This window comes from Ptychodera flava, chromosome 22 (assembly GCF_041260155.1).
Source record: "Ptychodera flava strain L36383 chromosome 22, AS_Pfla_20210202, whole genome shotgun sequence".
Taxonomy (NCBI): domain Eukaryota; kingdom Metazoa; phylum Hemichordata; class Enteropneusta; family Ptychoderidae; genus Ptychodera; species Ptychodera flava.
In genome coordinates, this window is record NC_091949.1 from 4,644,869 (window position 1) to 4,666,229 (window position 21,361).

Genomic DNA, 21,361 nt, shown 5'->3' on the forward strand with positions numbered 1-21,361 from the left:
TTATCTATTATTAACGGCTGACCATTTGGATAAATCTACAAAAGTGTTTCATTGATATGTATATCAAATGCGTTACGTTTTTTAACTGATACCAAATTACCTTATCCTTTTAATGAGACACAAGTCACATGCATATGCATATATCGACATACTATGACCCATGTATAGATCCTTAATAAATATTTATTTCACTTTCAAATAGACGGGAGATCAAAAAGTGACACACATATTTTTTATTCAAAAGTTCTCCAGTATTTAAAAGTTTATCAATATTATGGTAGTATCAAGCACATGGCAAAACCACACATGTCCCTGAATTGAATGCACTAAAAATTCAGGGAGCAAATTTTGTGGCCATCAAAACAGACAATTCTCACAGGGAGATTTCTAGTCTGCTCGTCATTGATTTTGCGCATGCCTGGAACAAACCTACCCATAAAATGAAACTCATTTTAAGGCAAAATAAATATGACAATTTTTTTTTGAAATTGTAGGTACGACCAAGTTGGGAACGGTAGACTCGTATGGCTGACGATAGGAATTGTTAGAGATACTGAACTGTGATGGTTAAGTTATTCCATGATGCATGATTACATCGTTTACAATCACGTATACCACAAAATTTACAAGTCTGCCGGCTTTGATAAAGTAAATTTTGCATATCTTAATCATTGCTTCGGTAAAGTTCAGATGATATTATACACAATCAGATGAACGTAATGAGACTTAGTTTCTGGTTTCGTTTTTAGAGGAGGCAATGCAAGTAATCATGAGCGGCATGGTTAGTGATAGAAACCGGATCACTCCGTACTTCATAATGCTATGCTTTCGATTTTATTCCTGGATATCTGAATAGCTTGGCGGTATCATGATGTCCTTATAAAATTGGTAACATAGAGAATGATAATTCTGTGTGTCAGGATTCATAGATGGGAATGCAAGGGCGTAAACTGGAATATTAATAGCGGGTTTTGTGATAATCCAATTACGACCAAGTGACTGTTAGCCTCTCTGAAGCCTCGCCAGATGCTCTTCTTCCTCGATCAGTCGTTCGATGATTTTGTTGACTACTTCCGGGCGGCTGTTCCGCGACACCTTGTTGCCAGCGGAGAGAAGTAGCTGTATGTCGGCTACAAGGTCCTCCGGCTCGATTTTGGAATCGTAGCGTTTGTAGGGGACTCCGGTAGCATCGATAAGGAATTTGTTGAAGTTCCAGGTCACATCGTCGGGCTTTATTGGACTCCAGTAGAATTTTGATGGATTACCTATTTCATCCTTAACATGAAGGCAGTTTTTCTGCAATAAAAAAACGAAGACATATCGACATAAAATCGTGCAAAGCTTGTTGTGACAACTGAAATGTAGGGTGACTGATCGCACGGGTTTGGATGTTCTGCAATCTCCTGATATCCCCACTCTGTGCTTTTGGGCTGTAGACAATTTATACACAAACATGGAAGACAAAACCATTGCTTTTGAGAGGAACGGTGTTTGCCTTTTTCCAAATATTGTGAACAAATTTACTTTGTATATATGCCAATGTTACGCCATTGAAACAATTTATACTGTGTACATGATACTCAATCATCGGTCTTATTTTGTTTTAAAATGTGTGTCGACGAAAACCGTCAGTAGTTTCGAATTCCAAAAACCCTATTTCAGTAATTTAATGGGGTTCTGGAAGTTTCAACGATAATATCATTGAAAGACTCACAGACTTTTATTAAGGAGTAGATGGTTCCAAGTCATACGCAAAAACATTCATTTGCCAGGTGTATGTTTTAATTAACAGCATTCATAAGTTTTAAGCGCGCCTACGATCTATTTTCACAAATTCAGAGAGAAAAATAATTAAACTTAAATGTACAACCGGAGGTTCCAAGTTCCAGGCCAGTGGAAAGTGAATTACCCGCGGTTTTAAACCCGCGGAGAAGGTAAATATGATGTGTTGATCTATGCCGTGGCAATTGTAACCGAAATAGATTATACATTAACATGTGCTTAAGTCCGATTCAAAAACGATAATTAGGGAAGGCAGTTCGCTGTACCCTTAGTTGGATTGTCTCTAGGTATTTTACAAAATTATCGTTTAAAAACTATTCAAGCCGGAACAGAGTGTGGTTTGAACAGTTGAACAGGTTCTACATAATTAAGCGTGAGCCATTGAATGTATTACACATAATTGTTTAATATAAAAGCGCGATTGATTACATACAATACACGTTCTGCGAATTAAATTACAGTATTTTAAATTTAATGAATACACGGGTATGGGATGAAAATAAAGTCGTGCCTTTTGCGGGTAGTTGCTATCCATGCATGGTTTTAAAGGCTTGGATCGAACAAAATAATTGAGCGAAATCATTGGATGGCAACAAAAGAAATATACACAGTACCTGGAATATTAGAATCTCAAATTTCAACCTGTATTTCGCTCAAGGACACTTTCATACTGAATGTAAAATGCGGGTCATGTATTTGGAGGCAAAGCCATCTAGATTTAAAATGCCCATTTTATAAGATGTAAATGTGACAGTGTTAACTTAATAAGAAACAACTGAAACCCTTGATTTGCAAGATGTTAATACAATAAGGAACGCATTCTCTAAGGCTTTTACCAATCGTGGGGGTAAATTTGGAATATGTGCAGTAGAGACGGACAATGATGTTTCGAGGTACTGAAGCATTCCTTTTTTAAAAAAACCTGCTACCGAGTACGGTACACTCCACAACTAACAGTAACAACGTGACCACTTCTGACACCTCAGTGTAAATTCGTCAATATTTTTTCATGAGCAGAATTGCAATATTTAGCATAAAATATTCAGTACCTTTGTCCTGTGAAACCATCTTCTTTAAGATTTTGCATTGCAAATACACCCTACACCCAGGATTGCATTATAGTTTTCCAACAACGAGTAACTTTTCGTACAGAGGACCGAGAAAAGATTGTGTTGAACTTTCTGGCATATTGTCATTAAGAACGGTCTTCAGTCAGACGCCCTTTTTACATGTTTCCTTCAAAGTTTGTCTAATGACACATTAGTACATTATGTGCAATGTTAAAATGTTTAAGCCTTTACTTAAAAGTCTGACCTTTCAGCCTTTACTTAAATTCTGACCTTCATTGCTTTTTATTACTGTTTTATAACTAGTTTTAGACAGACAGAACCCCCAAAACTCTAACTGTGAGGGCGTTGTAAGAATATGATGTGACGTGACCTGCAGTCTAATTATATAAATAATGGTTAATATTGGAAAAAACCATGCACTGTGACCCTGAGTCAAAGAATTCTTCAGAGGATTCATGATCACTGACATGAAAGAATTTGACTTTTTCATTTCCCCTCTTATTGTAGAATCCCTCTCATCATTACAGTTGCTTATTTAGATATAACGGACACCTTTACGCCCCGACAAAATTATACACAAAGCTATTAGAATTGAACCAGAATTATCAAAGGCACATTCCTTTCGACAATGAAACAAATAAACAAGTAATTATCTCTCAGAGTTGTTGATTTACCAACACCTTGAGAAGTGGGTCGAATTTTTAGCTTGTATCGTTGATTTCTAATGCCAGAATTGAGCGATCTAAACTTTTGATACATTGTTTCAACCGACAGTAATGTCGGCGGGAACCGAGTGTCATATAGCAGTATGATTTATATTTCTATCGATGCTAGCTGAATGTACTATCATTGGGTGTAATGTAAATGTTTACCGGCACCTTCGCTAATATATGATTTATGCTGGTAATTGTCACTAAAAGAACTGAGTCGGATAACATGAAAAACATGTTACATTTTAACAAAGACATGGAAAAGGGAAGGCACCTGAAAACATAAATAAGCTTTTACTAACTCAATCTGTTCTTACATACTATGCTAAGTAGGTAAAAAGACCTAATAGTATACGCTATGGTTTAATAACGCGTTTCATAAAATTTGCACATTGCACAGTGACAGGCCTAGTCTGGCAGAATGAGGGTTCAGCGACTGTGTAGAAAATGTACAAAGAATATACGGCTGTATTTGTCACGCATCCATCGATGTTTTTATATAGTCATCGTTTTCTTTCCCTGTTCTATGTGCAAGGTCAAACATCCCATCATCGGAAATGTCTGAGTTAATAATTAGTTTTTGATAATAATACTATAACGTTAAACGAAAGGTCAACGACCTTTTAGGATGCCTGTAATTTTCACGGAAATTTAGATTTTCTGTGATTGTAGTTTATTCCCGTACGTTTCACGGTTAGACCAATGTTTGACTATGTTTTACAGGTGCGTAAATCCTTCAATCAATGGTATTTCAACTTGCGACAAGCTGCTGTTCAGTCCAGATCTTTTGATGTCATTTGTAAAACAATCTCCGTTACGAATCAATGCCAGAATGAAATTCTGCTTCTGCAGCCTGTTGAATATCACTCTTAGAAATACGAGATACAGAGCGTGTAACCTTAGACAAAATTACACCATTTGTCAGTAAATTGGAAAATTTATACAATGTAAAGAAGCTTCCACTATCGATATAGTAGGTGACAGTAAGCTTTAACAAGTTAAGATACTCCATGCATACTCAATCGGGGAGTTCCCCAAAAATTTTCCAACATTTTAAATTGACCAACCTTCACCACTATATATACCTTTCCAAAACTCAGCTGGGCGGCAAAAATTATTTGCGTTGTGCTCCGTAGATATGATATTTTTATTATTTTTACCACCCCTCCCAATATTTAATGGACTATCCCATCAGAGCCATTGGGATCAGACATTCAGTTGCTGACTGCAACGTGGCATCTTGTTGCTATCCGGTGGGAAAACCCTAGTCAGTAGCTTAAAGTTAATTTATCGGACCTTCGATAAGAATAATATTGAAAATATTAATTGGCAGAGAAAATAGTCAACGCTGTTCACAAAATACGTCTTCTTTTACACTTTTATGGTGGCGACTCGGCATTGTCGTCACATCAGCGGGCGGGAACAGCGACAGGTAATTTGTAACCATTAGCGGGTGGCGAAATGTTGACTGTCCTCTTCACTTGTTATTCGTTAATTTATTTCGAAGTCAAATACAGATAATATATGATGCAGTTTAAAACCACATACATCCGCACTAACAGGAGGATTTTAGTAAAACAGATAGAATATGTTTACATGACGAGAAAGCCAGAAGACAATTTGGAGAAAAATGTAGCAATAAGTATAATTCATATAGATGGGGATGTTGCCAATGTTTTGATGATTGGGGAGAAGCATTCGGAAGGCAGTGGTTAGCTTCTGTAATAGAAAGAGCAAGGCAAGCAGGGAGATTATATATCGAGAGTTAGTAATATTTGAATGGTAAATTTGTTGAATCTTAATAATTGGGAGAACATTTCAGATACCGTTCACCTCGCCCTACAAATATTTACGTTGTTTCGAATGAAGACTACATAAAGACATCACAGGTAGGCATAGGATAATTTATAAATCGGAATATTTGTCTCGACTTTGTAATCATAATTTATTCAGTTTATTCAACATTTCATAACGTTTTGTTGTCATTTATATTCACGAGACGTGGTACATTTTCCCTCTGCGGTTGTTGCACACACGCGCACATTAAAATTCACTTTAAACCATCAATTTTCTATGTGGCTTATGTAAGTAATTATGCACAATTGCCTTTCCAATTAACTCTTTACCCATAGGATTGTCTGACATACACAGTACAAACCATGTTTCAGCTGTTAAAGCACTGGCTGTTACACTAATTTAACATTTAAGCGACTATTCTTTCTCTGGACGACATATTTATGTACTGTTGACGGTGAACTTTGTCTCATGACCCAATGAAATGTCTTGTCCAAAGTGTAACGTCCAGAATATTGCTGAATCCGCTGTTTCATAGAAAGGAAGAAACAAATTGAAAAATGACCTTTTCCTCTATTTCTCACTGAAAACCATATGACAAAATGGTGATAGAAATGAACATTTAGAAATCATAAATACACTCACGCATATGGAAGCTTTCACCGAGATAGCTTCCATATATCAAGATTTTGATTATGACCGCAATAGCATATTTATTAATGACATAATCACTCTCATTGTTTTTCTGGGGTAACATGCAACACATGACGCATTTATCGACGACCTTACAACACCAAAATGTTCAAATCGTAAATTATTCTTATGCAAAATTAGACGTCAGAAAATATACTAATACCCCTGCGACTTGAGTGTAATGTGGCCAGTGCTTATCTATGCATGTGTCAGTCGATCGAATACGGCTCATTAATAAATCAAGTGCCAAACTAAAACAATTTTACATTTCATTTTGTGTTAAGCGTTGAGAGATTACATGGGACGGATAAGTACTGTATTTGGGGACCACAAACCGTTGGCAACTTGCTGTTTGTTGTTTCTGCTCACTGAATCATTATGTATGTTCTACTGTTTAACATTTCTGCAGAATACACAAAAATATCCCATCGTTTAAAATATGAAACACTCGTCCTGACTTCAATTCAACAAATCGACAAAGACTGTAGAATGCGTAACAGGTTACTTACTAAGTTAACGGGGTAAATACGTGACATTTCACCACGCCCTCTTAGGCTGCGTTCACAAATAACGATTAGGGGGGCTGGAGGAATCTCGATCGAAATCTTATTTTTTTTTTCAGATCCCCCCCTAAGTACCCTAAGAAATTTTCAAATGCCCCCCCTCTATATGGTCAAAATTTTCAAGCCCCCCCCCAAACTATCACAGGCTCGCATATTTGTAAAGAATGTGAGCGCAGAAAAAATAAACATGTGTTGTGCCGTTCTGCTCACAAGTGTTCAACACTACCTGTATTTGCACTTTGTATAGTCATATTCCCAAGGCAAGTTCTTTAAATGCGTCAGTGAATTTTTTAGATTTATTGGTCTAAAAGCCAACTTGAGTTAATTCAACCCTGGCCAGGTCGATTGCTCCTGTTGAAGAGCACACAAAATGCAATCATGAGAGAGTAGGAAAATTGTGAATTCTGGCTAATTGCTGTATTGCCAAGTGACCTACCAAAAATTGTTTCAAAACTACAAGACCTATATGAATTAGATGCTACTCAAAATTGACAATACCGGAAGGTTAAAATATTCCATCAAGTAAATGTTTTAATCTCTGAAATTTAGGGTGTGATAATTGCAAATTTGGTTAAAAAATAAATAATTCCATTTGGTCACATATTTTGTCTTTTAGTCTTTACTATTCAAAGGCTTACTTCTGTATCATTTTATAATAAGTGAGTGAAAATTTAGAAAATCAAGCATGGTGACCCATCTTTTTTCTTTAATATTTGATTATTCTCATATGCCAGAATTCAAACATTTCTATGTTTTCTTCCATGTGTTGCTCTCTGGCCTGATCTTGTGTACAAGTGAGTTTCACTGTCATGAGTGTCATTTGACCAAAACTCTTCTTCAACTACCATGTACATCAGAGTCAGAGCTGTCTCTGTCACTGTTCAGGTATGCAGTGACAGTGACACTGCAGTAGCAGGGTAGTATCTGATAGTGACACTACCAATAGGCAGTAGCTGTATTAACTTTGATAATTTTGGCAATATTTTTGTTCAGTTTTACAACTGCGTTCTTGTTCTACTCCCTACAGCATGTTGCATTGTCCAGTATTCAGCTTTCTATCAATGCCTATATATGTGTGCCATGCATTTGTAACACTGACAACTGTCTGTCAGTCTGGACTCCAATTAAATTATCATATTTTTATTTATATATACAGGCTTTGTCGACAAACTAAATATTGTGTTTGAGCATGCTGTAGGGAGATAGCAAGAAACTGTAGTTGTTATATTGCATAGAAATATTGCAGAAATCATTAACAGTTGCAGCTTCTGCCCTGTTACGAGGCTCATTTGCTTTTTACGACAAATCACACGTTTAGATTTTTTTGAGATAAAAGTCATGAAATGTGACAAAATGGTTCTAGATTTTGTTAAATCATTACTAACATTACAACATTTTGATGACATAAAAAATGGTATTCATTTTTCATTGAATTACCTACAAAAACTTGGAATTGGAAAATGTAAAACTCAAAAGGGACCCAAAAATTTTCAAGTCCCCCCTACAGGTAGAGCAAAATTTTCAAGTCCCCCCCCTCCACTACCCCAAAATTTTCGAATCCCCCCTGAATTCCTCCAGCCCCCCCCCCCTAACCGTTTTTGTGAACGCAGCCTTACTAAAGGGCGCAGAACAACACACTGAATGTTCTAAATAATATTAAAACTTACTGCTACAGTTCCTTTAGACTTCGCGTAGAAAATGCTAAACCGTTTTGTGTGTGAGGCAGAAATGACAGAAATATGTCTTCATGACAGCAACACGTTTGCTCAAAACATGCAGGTAGACTCAGGGATACATTCAGTATGTAGATCTTTAATCCCTATACCCGCTAAATTCACTATTCAATTAGATAGACGAATTTCACATCTTTCACAATGCATGTTCTTTTGTTGGCGATGTACCGTTCCTGGCAATTCATTTGAACACATAGATTGTTAGGCGATTTCGTCTTTTGTTTACGTTCGCCAAGACTTCTTAAAAAACAATACTGACATGTTCAAAAGCCTGAAAGGTTACGTATTTGTGTTGGGGAAAGGTATATGGACTGGGGTCAGCGTACGGTGTAAGGTTACAGTCTGTTACAATTGTTCGATGTCTCGTTGCAAAGACGAGGGAAAGGGGCGTTTGCTACTTGAACAGTAAAATGATGACCTTTGTTTCCCCTTCCTTACCTTAAGGAGAGTATAGAGCGGATCTTCGTTGAGTCCGTTCACATCTATCTTGGCGAAGATTTCGAAATTTGGTTCGAACCCGCCACCTGGTCGGACATACTTGATACCTGGTAGGATTTCAGCGTTCTTTCCGGGCTCCTCAAGTCCGAACTGATTGCAGGGTATCCCGATGATCGCAAAATTGGAGCCGTCGAATTGTTCTGTTAGTGCATTCAAACCTGCGTACTGATAGGCGTAACCTCAGTACGTAGCAACGTTCACGACAAGCAAAACGTTGCCGGCGAACTGATTTAAGCTCACTTTTCGTTGCTCATCGAGCGACAGAAGCCTCAAGTTGTGGTCGTAGATAGAATCGGCATCGTTCTTACATCGGCCTTGCAAGGTCTCGCCGCTGCCGGGCCCAACGAGGCCGCAAACAGCGAGACCGAAGAAGAGCAGTGTCTGCCCTACGTCTCGCATAGCGATAAGCCTCGCTCTGATGAAAGCAGACTCTCTAACAGAAACCAACTACAGCTCACCTATTTAAAAAAGGCGCTCATTTACATACGAGGTTTCTCTGAATCCTTAGTGGGCCGTTAATATATCCAGGCTTAAGGTTTCTAATGCCCAAAAGCACGACGCAAGATATTATTACAATTTTTTTATTTATTCCGATCAACAAAATGCAAACTTGGATTAGTTCTAAATACTTCACATCTTTCAAAATGGCATGTTGGCAGTTAAATATGTCAAAGCCTTGCATTATCGATAATATGACGGAATTTCTTTCCAGTGTAAAATCTATCGTCAGTACCTTTAATGACCCTGAATATTTCAAAAAATTCTGTATTACAATTCCTCCTTCAGTTTGTATTTAATTTGACGACGATCAATGTGAAATGTACACCTCAAGAGAAGTTTGACATTGTTAAAGACATTCCCTCTCTTATTATTAAAAATGTATAAATCCTATATGTAAGATGTCATATCTCATTTGAAAGTATGTTTAAAGTATCGGTTTGATCTTTTTAAATTAAAATTAAAATATCACAATTATATCAACAGAAACAGCAATGTATTTGGTTTAAGATGAGAGGGGAGATATTTATCTTATCAGTGAGAAGGGAAATATTTATCTTAACTTTATTCGCCCATTTTCCAAGACTAAAGAATGATTGGTCCGTGGTATGGTCCGTGGTAAACCGTAGTGCAATCAAACATTATCGTAGGGGGCTATATCTGCATTTATACACTATGGGAGTGACGCCTAGACACAAACACTGATTTCTACCACGAGTAGGATGTGGCCCAGTGTCTTTCAGGTGTGTAAAGCATATTTCACTTTGCACAAGTATCAAAAACACAATTGAATACCCGTCCTTGTCAATGACCATATATATTTATTCCCGTAATTCTGGTGACACATTCTTTCATAATGTAAACCGATTATAAAGGATCTCGGGGAAGAAATTGTCATTTTCAAACAATTCACATATAGATTGCGAAAGAAAGCCAAAAGTTAATGATATGTGATTTTGATCGCTTTTATGTTTAATTAGAATGTATATCACACACTCTTCTACCCACAGTGGGAAAGAGCTGAAAGCATGTTTTCAAAGTTTTCATATTTCCATTTCGAATAATAAATGTTGTCCTGTGTCATTGTTTTATTTATGTGAGCCGCTATACTATGACTGATAATGATAATGGCAGCAATATAGTCTATCAAAGTTGTTCACAAACACTAAGTGAACGTGAAAACGATATACACTTCAAAGATCTAAGCGGTAACGGAATAACCTTTTTGAGTAGTTAAGAGTTATTCGCCTTATTGGTTTGATAAGTGTGTATATAAGTGCCAAAATTGCCTTTGCATTCAAAATGAGTAAAATGTACAAAAATTATATATTGAGTTCACCGATTGTTTCCTTGGACTTGTTTTAATAGGGCTGTCACCGTGACCGGTCGAGAAAGATTTTTAAAAATTACGTAACTCCTTTAGTAGTCATGGTGGCTATTCTATGTTGCAATGAAGATTCTAGGCCTTCTAGATGTAATAGTCTTGTATCAAGGTGATAGTTTTATCCAACAAAAGTAATTGCAACAGGCCTAGGGGATAGACAGCGATTTTGCTTCCCTAATCCGGGGCTCGTGAAATCTATTACATTCTCAATTTGCTTCAGATCTAAAACTTAAGGTTACAATGGAAGCGATGATGACGCCCTCAATAGGGAATGGATGGTGAGAAATTATGAATTTGGCGGCCTCTTCAACCAATATCAAAAGGTTTCAGCGAAAGACCTAACAACCGAGGCTCGTCAGTTTTTCTCAGCATTATTTTTGCCGAATCTGTAGCCCGTAGAATCGCAAAAACACGTGCCATACCGCATTTGTCCCCATTCTTCTTCCCAAGCAAAGCTTACCAAGATCAGAAAGTAGTTTCAAGTTATTAGCGCAGGACCCCCAAGTATTACGTTTAAGGCACTCTGACTTCATCAAACATGGCGACAGTTGGAAGCGAATGCAACCACCATAATCTATTTATAAAGTATCCGCTAGGCGATATTTTTGCTTCAGTGTATGCTCTGCGTTTATTCGTGCTGAATGTTTTCACCATTCCCAAAATTAACTGCCATGTGTTTCGTACAGAATTTGTTTACTAAATTTATCTCCATATGATGTATCTGAGTTAGGAATCGTACACTATATGAATGTTCGCACATGTTCTGTACAGAGGACGCGTTTGTGAACGTCTAATCGTGTACTTACTCGAAAAAACGGATTTTAAATATAATAATACTGAGTTTGGTATATTTTTGTGTTCAACTTCCCCTATAAACGTGCAAGGTACACAAAAACCTACAATAAATCTTCCCATTCGTGATAATCAAAAATGACATTTAATGAAGACATTAATTCACAAGTTCGATTGATAGATGATATGTCAGCCTTTACCTTGATAAATTTGTCATATTATTTATCAAAAGCTGTCACGCGCAAACGTTCATTGCAACAACATGTTATGCTATCGCTGTGGTGAGTGCTTTATCAGAACATGGAAAATCATATAGTGCATTACTTATTCTGGCCAGGGACAGATTTCTACTAGATTGCAGCGTGTGTATAGACTCATGAAAACCTACAGCGACAACACGCTTACACCTTATTGTTCTATGAAAATGGAGAATTTTCAGCTAAGACTTACGAAGCTAACAAAATATTCATTAAATATTTTTTTCTGTCATTTCAAAGGTCGACAAATTTGACTCATATAATTTTGCTTTCAATATCTAAACGATGGAATCATGGGAATGCTGAGCTGATTTATTTTGACTGACACTTTAAAGAATGGAGAAAGGTTCCTGAGCAAAGCTTGGGTGAAAGTTGAAACGTTTTACTTATTACAACAAAGGCTCGGTTTGAGAAAAAGGATGGTTGACACTCTAAACCGTGAGTTCTATGCGAATAGTAAGCGTGCTTAATGTCGCGAATATTATTCAAAATAATATTCAGTAAACGAGACATAAGTGATGCAAATATCTAGCTACGCTGTCGGTATTTATTACGACTGGGTAGCCAGCTCCGAATCAATAATTTGTATATTCCATGTGCAGCCTAGTCCCATCGTCTGTATCTATACACACAGATGTTGTTCTGTGTTGTTATGTGCTGTAGGATTACCGTACTGAGGCGGTGAATTGCAGTATATTATGACATCAGACAACTGAACACTTTGTGACGACCACTAAAATTCTGCATCAGTGTATGAAAATTATTTATTGCAAATTTATTAGAATTGCTTGCTGCATAACAGTGTTTTTAAAAAGAACAGGTGATTGTCATTATTACGTTGAGCTTGTTACAAAGAATACTCCTGCACGGACCAAGAGCGAGAATTATGATAAAATTTGAAGTCACAGTAAAACACTATGGATGAGATGTTTTCGGTTCATAACGGGACAGAGGAAAGGTTTAGCATTTTAGCGCACTATTATTATAGTACTTCGGCATAGCTAGCTTGGGAGGGCAATGGACTGGTCAAGAGCAAAAAAAGGGGCGCGCCCAGACTTGTATCCTCGATATTTCATTATCTGACACGATTTTCATCCTGCAGCCTGGATGCACAAACAGCGAAGTAATGATTGATTTACATTATTCATGTTAATACTCGCAAAGCTATTGCTATAGTACCAGGCAGAGTAAACTACCGCCCCGGTTGTCTATTCTATCTCCACTGTCCGAAACGGTCCCCCAGTATCTTTAAACAACAGCAAATCGAACAGTTGCGAATCTTAAATTTCCAAACAGATGATACTCTGTTCAGTTTTAGCCCCTCCTGTGACGTTTTTAAAAACCTGGCTTGTCATCGCCATATGATTAACACGGGTTTTAATAATCGGTGCTGAATGTGACACTTCTAAGGAATAAGAGGTGACAGCAAATACACTGTCTTTTCAGAATGTAAATAGATCGATAGCATTATTCCAAAGTTTCACTGACAGATACTACAAACACGAACTCTGTTGCTGTTTCAAACAGTCATCTTTTTCAGTAACAGTACCTTTTTGCATTGATATTGGATTTGATATCAAAATTTAATGTAACTTGATGACAACAGGTACATAGACGTACGTGTGCTGAAATGAATCTTCAAAAAATTAACCTGTATTTCACTGACCAGAATGATGACGATTATTGTGTTCGTAATTTAAAAATTGTATAATTTTCACGTCCATTGAAATTTCGTGCTAGGGGCCAAAAGAGCAACTCAGTGGTAATTTTGCAAAATTCAAGGCCTATTGATACGGCTCACACCATGTTAAGTTTGGCCATACTGGTGTGATTTTTGAATAAAGGTTATACTGATTTCACTAAAACACCATAAATCCATAGTCTAGCCTTTTACCTAGCTCTTCAAACGAAAAGATTGGCACTATTTTTCACCCAAGCTATTTTCACAGACCAGAAGTAAATTACTTGTCTTGTGCCACCCCTGGCTTGATAGTCATTGCCGTCTTAAATATATAGTATAACGTTATCGAAGTTAAAGGCTCAGGATCGGAAGCTTTCTCCAAAATCAAATTTTATTTAGCACGATCACTTTGGGAAAATAGCGTTAATGACACTTTGCTCATATTTGGTTATGTACGGCAGGCCCGAGTGAGCATTTGTACGCTTTTGTGGGCCTTACTTGTAAATAATCATAATGTCAAGTGCATTTGAACATATTTTGATGCACAGTCCATCCAATACCAAGGTGAAGTATGTAATGGTTAGAAATTATTGCAATGGACACACACATATACAATACCATGCAGCCTTGTACATCAAAATGATTTGTACAATCTAGAATACAAAGTAAATATGTTCTCTTGTGTATGGCATTAATATAAACAATATTTGGTCATTCATCAAGTAATAATGTTTAAGGCCATCGTCTGGGCTAATGTCGGTCAAAATGCTCAAAAATCTAATTTATTTTTTTCCTTCATTGTCACCCTCGACATGTATACTTTCAAATAAGCTATATCATTCTTCAAAAATATTAACTAAAATCGAGAAAAATCGCGTTTTTTTCCACTGACCCCTGGTCAAATTTTATTTAGTCTAATTATATATTCAAAACAGGTAAATCGCTATTTTTGGTTGCCTAAAAACTTTGTTGAGTTATGGCATCATGTATGAAGTAGTGACCATTTGCTTGCTTATTGAAGCAGCTTTTTCAGAGGTAAAAATATGGCGTTGTGGAAATTGTGAGTTTGAGACTAATTGCAGTCTTAAAAAGCCAGATCAATGAGTAATCGGGAAGAAATTTGCAACAAATGATTCTGTTTTATATTTTGTGTGGATATTACTGTAAGGCATATGAAGATTTTCATTCAGGTATAGCAATTAAACCAGAAAACAAACCATATTAGACGTTATGGTGTCCATACACATAACAAGTAAAGAATCTCACATTAATTTCATTATCATGCTGATTATAAAATCAATGTTTTTTTGATAATTAACAGTTCATTTTTCACTTAGAAAGCAATTACAACCAGGCTTTTGTAAATAGAATTCTAACTGACAATTTAAACTTGTCCAATACCCTATTTTGAGGTCGTAAACTTTGCATGAAGTATGAGTATCACCTTTATGTTGTAAACATTTCAATCCAATACTCCTAACATTGTGTTTTGTACTGCATTCGTTTCTTGTGGCAGTAATAACTCTTGAAAGAATGGTTGGAATGCAATGAAAATCGGCCAACATATGTGAAATTAAATACTTTACAAAACAAACTTCAAAAAACAAGGTCATCCAATCATGTCATAGTAGAAACTTGACGGAAAGTTGTGAAATTTATTAATTTTTCAATCTTACCGAGATGACTATGATTTAATTTATATTGACATCTTATACAGTCATAGATTTAGGTTCATATTGTAATACATATACATCTGAATGCTACAGAAAAAATTCGGTTGTTGTATGACTTTTCGTTCAATAGATATCTTTGCCACAAATTTCCTCATATTTTAACCCTGAAATTGTCGCCACGGCAACCGAATATCCGGTTTTCCCCCTGCACTGCATTTTACCATCTACTGCAACAAAAAGATGACAAACTCTGAAAACAAGGTACTACACGGTTAGTGTTTAAAATAGCCCCTACAATAGCCTTAAAAGAATACTTATTATTGGCTCGGAGGTCTTTGGTTGTGTTTCAGTACAAATTATCACCAACAAGTAAAATGCTCTTTTTCCGTGATTCCTGTTACTCAGAGCGAAATGCTTACGGTAGAATATTTCGACTGAATCGCTTAGCCTTCATCATTGTGTCAATGTGAATGGTACAATGACGTAACCGGTCCACTGACCGCAGGAGGGCGTTGTAAACTGCTGGAATTTCCATCCCCTCATCCCAGTTGAGGACTGGCCGTTGTGCTTTGATTTCAATAGCCTCTTCCACTCTGCGTTCGATTGTTCACATAATAAATCTTAACGTTGTTAGGATTGATTGAATGTCCTGTCTTATTTCAGTGTTCATGAATTGTAGAGGTTTCTCGACTCTGGTGTTCCGTGAGTCTCGTTCAAAGTTGTCCAGCAGTCTCCCTGATGTAGGCTTGGATACAGACTGCACACTTGATACGATAAATTACACCAAACGTTTTAGCTTTTCCGTTCTCTCTTTAACGTGGGTGAGTATTTGTAGCATAGAGTTGAACGGTCTATGGTACATATTGATGTAATGGGATTTAAAAGCCCTCTGTAAAACTTTAGAAGCGCGCACGGAATGCCTACATTGATGTTGACTTTCTTTGATTTGTCTGTATCCTTGGTTTTATCCTTCTTTCTTGGAAGTCTGAACATCCACTCTGAGTATCCATTGGTTCTGAGCGCTCTCTCGACGTGTTGAATTTCTTTCTGCTAATCTTGTGTTTGTGTGACTATTGGATTCAGTCCGGTGAAACTGACCGGCACTGATCTTTTGTGTTCAAGATGATGATTTGAGTCAAAATTTAGGTCAGTGGACCGGTTAAGTCATCGTACCATTCACATTGACAAACAGCTGATGAAGGCTGGGCGAATAAGTGGAAATATTCTACCGTAGGCAGTTCACTCAGGGTTGCAGAAATTACGGAAAAAGAATATGATTTCAGAGCAAGTAAAATGCTGAATTGCAGTATTGAAATTTTCACCGAGTTTACACTTTTGCTGCTTTTAGCATACTCTTATGAATGATAATTTCATTCGAACAAATTCCCATTTACAGTTCATGCATCTACACACCAAAGCAAAAAGGTGCAATGGTTCTCACGTTTTTGCAATTTGATAAGAGAATTTAAGAATGAGATATTTGACATTTTTTTCGAATAAAAGCAAAACTTGTCCCAAAAATACAATGGTTTTGTCACAAACTTTCAATCGAATAAGGTCATTTCGAAAAACCCTCATGTCAAATTTCAAAAAACGGATATGCAATTTCAGAGAAGATTTTTGATCAAAAAAGAGACAAATGACCAAAAAAGTGCAAATATGCAAAGTTCACCACAATATAAAAAAAAATTTAATTGTGACAAAACTTTACCCCTTGGAACATAAATACCTAGTTTCACAACAATTAGACTTGCCGTTTCAGAGAAGATTAATTTTTGACGAAAATATTAACAATCGCTCCCAAAATAGAAAAAATGGAAAGTTCACCGCAATTTGAAAAAAAAAGTGACGGAAGAAACCCCAAGGATAATGCATACCACGTTCTAATGCAATTGGACGAGCGATTTCAAAAATAAGAATTTTTTGACGAAACATAGGAATAATTGCCCCAAATATAGAACAATGAAAATTGCACCATAATTTGAAAACCACTGACTAACGTCACCCGTTAGGTCATGTATACCAAATATAAAATAAACTCGACAAGCAGTTTCAGGAAAGAACTTTTTTACCAAAGACGGGGAAAATTGCCCCAAAATACATTTATAAAAATTCCAACACAATTTAAAGATACTCAAGTACAAAGTCGCTTCTAAGAAAATGCATTATCAAATTCAAAGCAATCGGACGTGCAGTTTCAGAGGTTTTTTGACCAAATATGAAAAATTGCTTCAGAGAAGGTTTTATTGACCAAAAATGAAAAAATTGTCCAAAATATTCAACAATGAAAAATTCACCACAATTGCTCAAATCTAACTCAAGTCACCTTGAGGAACATGCATGCCAGTAACTTTAAAGTTTTTGTAGAAGTAAAGCCCAGCCGCACTAAACAGGATGCTGAGATGTTTTTCTTTTCGAACATTGAGGAATTATTTTTTGTAAATAAATGAAGGTTTTCCTCATACATTACTTCAAAGTGCGTAATTTTGTGTATAGAGAACTCAAAAGTACCGCCCGACTTGGAAGTCTCGACCGACGAGAAACTATGGAAAAGGAGAGCGTAACAAATACTGGAGACCGGTTGTCCGTGATATGTCACCTGATTTGATTTAATCAAAACAAATTTGACACATGGCTGAGAAATCTTTGAAACTGCACCCAGACCCCATTAATGTGCTCTAAAGCTGTGCCAGTATAGATATCTGCTTGTTGGGGAATATGGCCGTCATCAAGATCATCTGTGTCGTTTTCATCTCAGGCATCGTCCTGGCTTTATCCATCTCTACCAAAGCCTACTCAGTTGACTATGTAAACTACACCTACGTCACAGCAGAAACCACTGATGGCACAATTCGTGGGATGCGAACACTATAAACAGATGGAAAGTACATGGACGTGTACCTTGGCATTCCCTTTGCCACTCCACCCATCGGAGACCTCAGATTTGCACCTCCAGAAAGTCCAACTCAATGGTCCGACGTTCGAGGCGTCCTTTCATTCAAATCGTCATGTCCCACGCCATGGAGTCTTAACGGATTGCTTACGTAACCGCTTCACGCCTTAAACAATAGCCGTTGCCACTCTGTCTATGTTACCCTGTGGCCCTACCAACTAAATATACGTATTACACGATTAATAAATTAATGCGGAAGCTAAAGGGGAAGTATATGAGAATTTTCACGGGGACAGTATTCATAAATTGTGGCGCATGAGGTATTTTGATATCTCCTTTTGAAATACATCGCCCCGTTTCACATTGGCAGGTTAATGCCTTTCAGTAAACGTATAAGTGGCAGGATGTGATGAATACATCTGGCATGTGTTGAGGGTGGATGTCGTCAGGGAACTCATTGCAAGGTGTAATTAACGGTGTGCCAACGGAGGTGGTTTTTACTAATAAATCTGTTTCTGTCCGTATTTTACGTTTGCAGAGAATATCACCATTTGTAAGCATTATGAAGAGGGCCATGCAGCCTGAGTGTGAAGGAATATCTCAGCCTAGTTAATACCAGTAAACTTTGCTATATCAATGTCACGCATTTAACGTTTAATACCATTTCAATATGATGCTTTTAATTACAGGTGTCCTAAGTACGGATGATCAAGTTGCTGCGGGTAATTAGGGTTTGCTTGACAATGTCATGGCCGGCATTACAGTGGATACAGAAAAATATTGCAAACCTTGGCGGAGATCCAAATCGAGTGACTGTATTTGGACAAAGCTCAGGTGGAGTCATTTCATCGCTTCTTTTGTTTCACCGCTTGCAGCAGGTAAGTTGCCGAGATGTGATTACTCTTACTGCTATTGCATCCTTATTTATGGCGGTTAAGTTCAATGATGTTTATGCGATAAGTCATATATCCTATCATTAAAGCCATCCTTTGTAGTCAAACATTGATAAGATCCAGAAATGGATTTGAATTTGCGTCGATATTAGACATCCAATCAAACCGAAATTTATGTGAGATAAGTTACAAAGGCTGGTCAAAAGTCGCTCAAGTCCGGAATCACATCATCAAACCTGTTAAAATGTCGAAAAAATATAAATACGTTTACGTAGCATATATTTGCTGCCACAATTGACAAGCCTATTTGTCAAGTTGCTTTTGTCAATGTTCCTATTATCAAGAACCCGTTGAAACACTAGGTAAGATGATCAAACTTCTCCTATGTGTGAAGCACTCAAATTCTCATGCTGTAAGTGCTTTCTATTTGTTTCTAGCCCTGGCATGTCACCCTTGAGTTACTTGCTCACAAATCGTTGTCGATGGGACACCTTGTCTAATGTTGTTGTTTTCAAGTCACCGTCAAAATATCACCTGAAAACTGAATTATCACTAGCAAATATTCAGAGAGCTAAAATATAGACACACATTTTTTGAACAGGTGAATGTTTCTCAAGCGAACCCGGCCTTCTGTCTTTGTATTTGTACGTTGTGATCGAACCGCATGCTAGGTGCAAACACTTGACTGGTTAGTACCACAACGGTATCCAGGAAGTACACCGGGCGCTCTATTACGAGGCAAAAAAAAACACTGCAGAACTAGGCTAACACAAGGACACAAGGCAACCAATCACAGTGCCATAAGATAAACATTACATGGTAATTGCCACTTGATACCTAAGTAAGAGACCGGGGTCACTTGTCATGATTTTGGCTTCCGTGTGCATTTCGTGAAGACTCTTGTCAACATATATCATTTTGTTCCTTAATATCTGGAGAGTCCAAAAAACATTGTTGGCATTTTTTCTTTCCACTTTGTCAAGGTCAAATTGGAGGTCATTCGTTACTCCACAAATTCCATTGATTAAGCATTGTAGTGCGTACAAAATGGCTATACTCATTGACCAAATTACTTTATGATACTTTCAGTGATGGAAGGGAACTTCACAGCTCATAAAAGATTTAAAAAAACCTTATTGTTTGGGTTTTTTTTACTTTACCATTTTATATGAATTTATATGCAATTACAAGGATTTGCTTGTATTGCAGTTGTACATCTTTTTCTATGCACTGTGTTAAATAATGACACAGATCGGTTTTTGACATGCACTGTGCTTGACAACTACATCATAAATTTCCTGCATCTCGGCGTAAGCCATCCGCAGTATTACCAACTCTGGTAGGTTGTAAATTCCAGACCTCTGTGCAAAATTTCACTAGTGTAGACAGGATTGCTGTGCAGCTAGCAGTGTGTACTTTCTGCTTGTATTGAGACTAAGTCATCCCTTTTCCTCGCATTTCTGTCCAAGTCATACAAAACGATTGTATTTTTTCCTAACAATAGCAGGGATTAGAGACTTGTTGCTAATCATAGGCTACATGCAGAAGCCATTTATCAAAGCTAAGCCTCTGCGCTGAGAAGGCTATTATAGGCTATTACCTGTGGCTTTGAAAATCAACTCCGGTACGCACAATGTTGTACTAACCAAGACACCCATTATTAAATATTGATACTGGGTACGAAAAATGATTCATTAACAATGGGTTGAACCTTTATTGTGAGACACTGGAAGTCCTTAGATTATTTAGGGTTAAAAACGACGAGATTAGTCATATACGGTGTTAGTAATTTCTCAGAAACCGTTATCCAAAGGCTATTTACTCGAAATTTATTGTCACGGAATCTTGACATTTAGTGGTTGCATTTCACATATACATATTTCACATAACTGACATTGCATGCAAATAACTTCGTCAAAACTTTCAGTAAAAAAGCATTTCATTCCTCCGAAAAGAGGACGTTATGCCTGATATGTCAGGAAGCAAGTGGTGAGCTTGTGTCACATATCCCACTGAATATGACACAGTGCTGGAGTTTGTTCACCAGAGAGGTGAATTTTGTGATAATGTCTTTCCAAGAATATGTTCAAGACTCAGGGATGATGATTCCTCTTCCCTTCGAGATTGTGGTGCTAGCTGGCATATAGGGAATGCTATGCAAATACTTGCCACAAAGGTCTACTCCAGTGAGCAAAATTGCGCTATGAAAAGCGTTAGAGCAAGGTGATAGCTCTGTATTAATAGGTTTAGCTCGAGGACGACCCTTTACACCAACTTTATTCTCATCTACCATGTAAAGTGGTGGTTTATCTGAACCTAAAGTTGCTTTCACTAGATCATCAGCAAGTACATATGACAAAAGCCTGTGTTTTGTCTGACAACAATATAGATTTGGGTCCTCTCTATGAGGTTTCTTCATTCAATGCTGGGGAACACTACAAAGAGCA

General features: G+C 37.2%; 1 long non-coding RNA gene across 1 annotated transcript; it reads right to left on the reverse strand.

Annotated features, from left to right (window-relative positions):
- Nucleotides 1–165: 165 nt before the first annotated feature.
- On the reverse strand, nucleotides 166–9,285 carry LOC139122500 (uncharacterized). Its single transcript, XR_011549489.1, has 2 exons — nucleotides 8,784–9,285; nucleotides 166–1,296 (listed from the first exon to the last, which is right to left on the reverse strand). It is a non-coding gene; the product is annotated as an uncharacterized lncRNA (long non-coding RNA).
- Between the last annotated feature and the right edge of the window lie 12,076 nt (nucleotides 9,286–21,361).